This window comes from Octopus sinensis, linkage group LG17 (genome assembly GCF_006345805.1).
Source record: "Octopus sinensis linkage group LG17, ASM634580v1, whole genome shotgun sequence".
Lineage (NCBI taxonomy): Eukaryota > Metazoa > Mollusca > Cephalopoda > Octopoda > Octopodidae > Octopus > Octopus sinensis.
The window spans coordinates 6791564-6799063 of NC_043013.1; the positions used below are offsets into that span (position 1 = coordinate 6791564).

The 7500-nt window shown below is 39.2% G+C and overlaps 1 long non-coding RNA gene across 1 annotated transcript in view; it reads right to left on the reverse strand.

Annotated features, from left to right (window-relative positions):
- LOC118766656 overlaps positions 1-2840 on the reverse strand; it is an 8491-nt gene extending 5651 nt beyond the window's left edge. Inside the window, exon 1 of the long non-coding RNA XR_005002581.1 lies at positions 2656-2840. This is a non-coding gene — a long non-coding RNA (uncharacterized LOC118766656). The remainder of the gene's footprint in view (positions 1-2655) is intronic.
- Between the last annotated feature and the right edge of the window lie 4660 nt (positions 2841-7500).

The following is a 7500-nucleotide window of genomic DNA, read 5'->3' on the forward strand; positions in this document are numbered from 1 at the left end:
ACTGAATCCTGCTGCTACATATATGGTCTTTCAGCAGCAATCCTTTCCAACCAGGGATTGACTACAATCTCCAGCAGCTTCACATAATCATCTGAATAGAGCTTATTGCATTGTTCAACGATGTAGGGTTGTTGTTTTCTTCCTTCTTGAGGCATGCCTGGCTCATAAGGGCCGGTTTTCCAGGTGTCTTGGCTTATAGGTTCCCCACCTGGATAGGATGCCGGTCCGTCGCAGGTGAGCTGCAAGATGCAGGAGGAAGAAAGTTGTGGCGAAAGAGTCAGCAGAAGTTCGCCATTACCTTCTGCTGCATGGAGTTTAGGTGTTTCGCTCATAAACACACACATCGCCTGGTCTGAGATTCGAACCGGCAATCCCTCGACTGCGAGTCCGCTGCTTTAACCACAAGGCCATGTGCTCCACAACGATGTAGGGTGGCATGACATCACCCTCACTGGAGGCACACGCCTCCTGTGTCCCTTCCTGCTGGCCACAGCTTCGTAGTCTCTATCGCAGCTGTCCATGTCATGTCTTTCAGCTTTTGTAGTGTTCACAGAGCAACGAGTAGCAGTCATGATGTTGACATTTTAAGAGGCAGCACAAATCCTCAGGATGAAGGATGAAGGTAACTCTTTCCCAACATTCGGATGACTTCCAACCTTTCCGGTCATCCAACTTTTTTCTCAATTAGCAACTTTATGTGCTTCAATGCCTTTGATTGTTCACCGATGCATCAAGCTGTTTCTGAAAAAAAGGAGACATATAAAAAGGGGCCATAAAAAAAGGAGACATATAAAAAGGGGACATAAAAAAGGAAATATAAAACAGGGAGACAAAAACAGGAGACATAAAAAAGGGAGACATAAAAAAGGGGGACATAAAAAAGGGAGACAAAAAAGGAGACATAAAAAAGGGGGACATAAAAAAAGGAGACATAAAAAAGGGAGACATAAAAAAGGGAGACGTAAAAAAGGGAGACATAAAGAAAAGGAGACATAAAAAAGGAGACATAAAAAAGGGAGACATAAAAAAGGAGACATAAAAAAGGAGAAGTAAAAAGGAGTAAAAAAAGGACACATAAAAAAGGAGACACAAGAAAAGGAGACATAAAAAAGGAGACGTAAAAAAGGAAACACAAAAAAGACATAAAAAAGGGAGACATAAAAAAGGAGTTATTAAAAAAAGGAGACAGAAAAGAGACATAAAAAAGGAGACATAAAAAAAGGAGACATCTAAAAGGGGACATAAGAAAAGGAGATATAAAAAAGGAGACATAAAAAAAAGAGAAAAAATGGAGACAAAAAAGGAGATATAAAAAAAGGAGACAAAAAATGGAGACAAAAAAGGAGACATAAAAAAGGAGACAAAAAAGGAGACAAAAAAAGGAAACAAAAAAGGAGACAAAAAAAGGAGACATAAAAAAAGAGACAAGGAGACATTAAAAAGGAGACGTAAAAAAGGAAACACAAAAAAGGAGACATAATAAAGGAGACAAACAGGGAGACAAAAAAGGAGACAATAAAAGGAGACATAAAAAGGGGAGACATAAAAAAGGAGTCAAAAAAGGATACATAAAAAAGGAGACATAAAAAAAGAGACAAGGAGACATAAAAAAGGAGACATTAAAAAGGAGACATAAAAAAGGGAGGCATAAAAAAAGAAGATATAAAAAAAGGAGACAAAAAAAGGAGACATTGAAAAAAAGGAAACATAAAAAAGGAAACACAAAAAAAGGAGACATAAAAAAGGAGATATAAAAAAGGAGACAAAGAAAAGGAGACATACAAAAAGGAGACATAAGAAAAGGAGATATAAAAAAAGGAGACATAAAAAAGGAAACACAAAAAAGGAGACAAAAAAGGGGACATAAAAAAGGAGACATAAAAAAGGAGACAAAGAAAAGGAGACATACAAAAAGGAGACATAAGAAAAGGAGATATAAAAAAGGAGACAAAAAAAAGGAGACATAAGAAAAGGAGACATAAAAAACGAAACACAAAAAAGGAGACAAAAAAGGGGACATAAAAAAGGAGACATAAAAAAGGAGATATAAAAAAGGGGACATAAAAAAGGAGACATACAAAAAGGAGACATAAGAAAAGGAGACATACAAAAAGGAGACATAAGAAAAGGAGATATAAAAAAGGAAACACAAAAAAGGAGACAAAAAAGGGGACATAAAAAAGGAGACAAAAAAAGGAGACATAAAAAAGGAAACACAAAAAAGGAGACAAAAAAAGGGGACATAAAAAAGGAGACAAAAAAGGAGACAAAAAAAGGAGACATAAAAAAAGGAGACATAAAAAAGGAAACACAAAAAGGAGACAAAAAAAGGGGACATAAAAAAGGAGACAAAAAAAGGAGATATAAAAAAGGGGACATAAAAAAGGAGACATAAAAAAGGATACAAAGAAAAGGAGACATACAAAAAGGAGACATAAGAAAAGGAGATATAAAAAAAGGAGACAAAAAAAGGGGACATAAAAAAGGAGACATAAAAAAGGGGACATAAAAAAGGAGACATAAAAAAGGAGACAAAGAAAAGGAGACATCAAATGTAGCCCAAACGAGTGGAAATTTAGTGAACTGTCCTCTATGTAAAATATATAATGTATAATAACGAAGCAAATGAAAGGTACAGTTGATGAACATACAAACCTAACAGGGGTTTTTTCTGAAATTACTCATTGTAATTGAACCCTGTTCTTTTAGTCTTTTCCCTTCCTCGTTAACACAAAAACAAACTGCACCAACACATTGAAGCTTCTCAAAGCTGCCATGTCTGGTGCAATTGAACGTGTTTTCATCTAATTTTAATACACGATATTTGGCCTTTTTTACAGCACACTCTGTAAAGTAGAGAAAGAGAATATTGTTAAGCAGTACAAATGTACAAATTTAAAATCAAAAATATAATCTGCTTCTCTTACACAGACATGTTAAAGCTTTCAAATACAGAACTGCTCCCTTTTCAGCAGAGACCCTACATTTTGCCAAATCTATTTAGAGAGAGGAAGCACTCCGTCGGTTACGACGACGAGGGTTCCGGTTGATCCGAATCAACGGAACAGCCTGCTCGTGAAATTAACGTGTAAGTGGCTGAGCACTCCACAGACACGTGTACCCTTAACGTAGTTCTCGGGGATATTCAGCGTGATACAGAGAGTGACAACGCCGGCCCTTTGAAATACAGGTACAACAGAAACAGGAAGTAAGAGTGAGAGAAAGTTGTGGTGAAAGAGTACAGCAGGGATCACCACCATCCCCCGCCGGAGCCTCGTGGAGCTTTAGGTGTTTTTGCTCAATAAACACTCACAACGCACGGTCTGGGAATCGAAACCGCGATCCTACGACCGCGAGTCCGCTGCCCTAACCACTGGGCCATTGCGCCTCCGTCTTTCTAATGTCTACCCCTTAATTAACTACCCATGTATTAAGCATTTTCTCACTACCTCTGTTTCCTTATTCTACCGTTCTCTTTATAGTGACTTCTGATATTTTTATAACTAGTTAAATATTATGCATTTACTCTTTGCTTTTAATACTTTACTCATAATTTCTACTGTTTTCTCTTGGCCCTTAATCAGTGTTCCCAGACCTATTTTAATTTTTAATTTTAATTTACTCTGTCATAGGGCTCCGTTAGTGAGCCCTATTTTCGCTCGCTAACATATTTAATAATTAGTTTTTATCACACTTTAATTTCTTCCTTCATTTTAGGTTTTTGCTTAAGTCCTTAAGGCTCACCCATCTACCACTATTAGCTATTTTCCCTTTACTCCTTGCTAGCTTGCTTCGTGCACTTGCTTGATAGAGTTTGGCTCATCCTAGGTTAGCGGTCCCAGAGACATCATCATCCGTAGAGCCGTCCAGGTCTACCAGTGCTCTCCATCGCTGGCGGTCCCGTACCAACCCCTCTGTATCATCCAAGGTGACGTCGAGATCTTCTCCAATCACGTCCAGCCAGCTGGCGCGGGGCCTGCCATGAGACCTCTTCCAGCTCACAGCTGCTTCTTCGAATGAGAGTAAGGCCCGTGGTAAGATGATCTAATACCAGCGCATGCGACAGATAGCTATGAGGTGGAAGGCTGCGGGTTGATGCGAGTGCACATGCAATTATTTGTTGGAAACATGATGGGACCATCTGACGTTCTCGATAGTTCTCAAGGCTCTGCTGTAGAAGCTGTCAATCCTCTTCGCCAGGGTCTTTGAGAGGGATCATATTTCTCCTCCATAGAGAAGAGGTCCGATGCGTTGTAGATGCGAGGCTTCATCATCCAGGAGATAGAGCAGTAGCTTCTTTTATGCCTTGGAATGTTGCATTCTAGGGTCATCAAGATTCTGAGAAGTTTCTGGTCTTGAGATGCCCACACCATCATTTGTTAATTTTTGTAATTGTTTTTGTCAAAAATCCCAGTTTTCGGATACGGATGTTCCGGGAAAATGCCAAAAATCGGTATTGTGAAACCCGCCCCGCTTTCCCCCTAACTTCTTCAATTTTGACTTTTTTCCCCAACACTAACCTTAAAACCCTAACCCTAACCCTAAAACCCCAACCGTAAGTACAGAAATGTTTTGAAAATTTTGTCCCATTCATCATGTCCCTATTTTCCCATATATTTACAAAAAAAAGAAATCTTTAAAAATTTTACAAAGATTTTTGGAATTTTTTTCAGAATCATAATCTTTGTATTTTTCCGCATATTTTGAAAAAAAGAATTCGGAAAAAAGATAAAAATTAAGGGAATGGGCGTAGGGGTGGGGATGGTGGATAATTTAGAAATGTCGATTTTTGCCAAGTTTTGGGCAGATTCGTATTCCCTGTAGCCCAAAAGGGGGGGAGGCGGTCGAAAAAAAAAGAAATTTTGTATTAAAGGATGGTTTTTTGGGGGGTGGGGGAGGACAGAAGTCTTGCCTTCATTTGCGCGTGAAACGTACGGCTTTCCCCTCTGCTACGTTGTAAGAAAGCCTGTATATAAGTTTCTTTATTACCCACAAGGGGCTAAACATAGAGGGGACAAACAAGGACAGACAAACGAATTAAGTCGATTACATCGACCCCAGTGCGAAATTGGTACTTAATTTATCGACCCCGAAAGGAGGAAAGGCAAAGTCGACCTCGGCGGAATTTGAACTCAGAACGTAACGACAGACGAAATAAGGCTACGCATTTCGCCCAGCGTGCTTAACGGTTCTGCCAGCTCACCGCCTTAGAAAGCCTGTATATAACAAAATTCCGAAGACTCAGCATCTCTCTCTCTCTCTCTCTCTCTCTCTCTCTCTCTCTTTCACACACACACACAGGTTATAGAAAAATGATGCACATGAGCCTGAATAGAACAATTTTCATCTGAGCAACATTTTAAATCGCCGAGTGTGCAAAACGATTTGAAAGGTAGTCAATCGCATGACTATGTCTAAGCGAAGGAAACAAACAAGAACAATCGACCGTAAATATCTTTATATATAAAAGTGAGGTTGTGTGCTGTCTGTCTCCTACGATTTAGATTCCTAACTACTCCCACATTTTGCGGTGCAGTTTAACCAAAACTGGATATCTTATAGCCGTGATTCATATCGAGCCCTTCTGGATATTAGCGCGTGTCTACGATGAGTCTACGATTTAAAAAAAATTTACCATCATTTTTTTCTATTTTAATGCATTTTTTCGCTATTATATAAGGGAAGTAACTCTCTAAAGATGTCTACGATGAGTCAACGATTTAAAAACAATTTACCATTTTTTCCATTTTTAATGCATTTTTTTGCTATTTTTTGGCTATAACTCTCTAAATATGCTTATATAGTTATTTCCCTTACAAACCCGAGCAACGCCGGGCGATACTGCTAGTATCGCATAAAGAAAAATCGACCTTAAATATATCGCATGAAGAAAATATGGAATATCTTAGAACAAGTTGCGGGACATCTGGATGTCTCAGTAACGAGTCACCTCTGTCAGGCGCTGATGAACTCAAGATAGTTACAAGCCGGACAGTACAATCCCTACGAATTACTCGTATATAAAACTGATCAAAAAACAGATATAAATGTGTGCATTTTCCTTAATCCGTTTTTAACGAACGACGATCCAATCATTCTGCGAGGATGCTGGAATACTTGTCATACTTCACTATATCTTTTACAGAAGTGGTATCATCAACGGGCAATTATGAATTTTTATAATAATAATAATAAAGCAAAACACCACTGTAAATGAAAAAAATCAAAACGGAAATACAAAAACTAAAGAAAGCAAAACAAAATCGCAATGAAACAATAAAAGCTAAGCTTGCAAATCAACCCCAAAACTTAATCTTTGTAAGCCTAGTACTTATTCTATCGGTCTCTTTTGCCGAACAGCTAAGTTACGGGGATTTAAACACACCAGAATCGGTTGTCAAGCGATGTTGGGGGGACAAACACAGACACACAAATACACACATATATATACATATATTCAACGGGCTTCTTTTCAGTTTCCGTCTACCAAATCCACTCACAAGGCTTTGGTCGGCCCGAGGCTATAGTAGAAGACACTTGCCCAAGGTGTCACGCGGAGGGACTGAACCCGGAACCATGTGGTTGGTAAGCAAACTACTTACCACACAGCCACTCCTACACCTATATGGGGAAAAAGTACCAGTAAAATGTAGTGTGTGGAATTTGGGATGAAACAATGGGACACATTGTTCAAGAATGTCCAAAATGGCTCAGGGAGAACACAAGAAATACAGACATGACCAAGTTGTGAAAGTTTTGCACTGGAAGCTTTGTCAGAAATAGGAATTTGAAGCTGGAAGTACGTACTTGGCATGGGCATCAGGTTGGAAGAGTTCTTGAATAAGAGAAATGCAAGAGTTTATGGGATTTTCGTATTCCAATGGAAAGCAATAAAACCAAATGAAAATGATAAACAGGAGTGGCTGTGTGGTAAGAAGCTTGCTTACCAACCACATGGTCTTGGGTTCAATCCCACTGCGTGGCACCTTGGGCAAGTATCTTCTATTACAGCCTCGGGCTGACCAAAGCCTTTTGAGTGGATTTTGTAGATGGAAATTGAAAGAAGCCTGTTGTATATATACGAGGGACGTTCAATAAGTAATGCCCCTGACCCATTTGCAGTTGTTTGATCTAGCTGAAATTTTGCATGGGCAATCATTTATATCTCTATAGAGTAAGTAACAAATTACAGCTCTAAACTAATTGTGGTTTCTGATTTACAGGTGTTTGAACTGAGTCAAGTGTGAAATGCAGCCTGTTGAGTGTCGAGCAGTGATCCGGTTTTGTATTTGAAAGGACGCACACCACGGGAGACTTTTGATGAAATGAAAGTAACTTATGGTGATGATGCCCCATCATATGACCTTGTAAGACGCTGGGATCGTGAATTCAAACATGGTCGGAACTCTGTGGAAACAGCTCCCAGATCTGGTCGCCCCCTTCTGCCATTCATGAGGCATCTGTCCGTCAAGTTGAGGCTGCCATTTTGGAAGATCGACG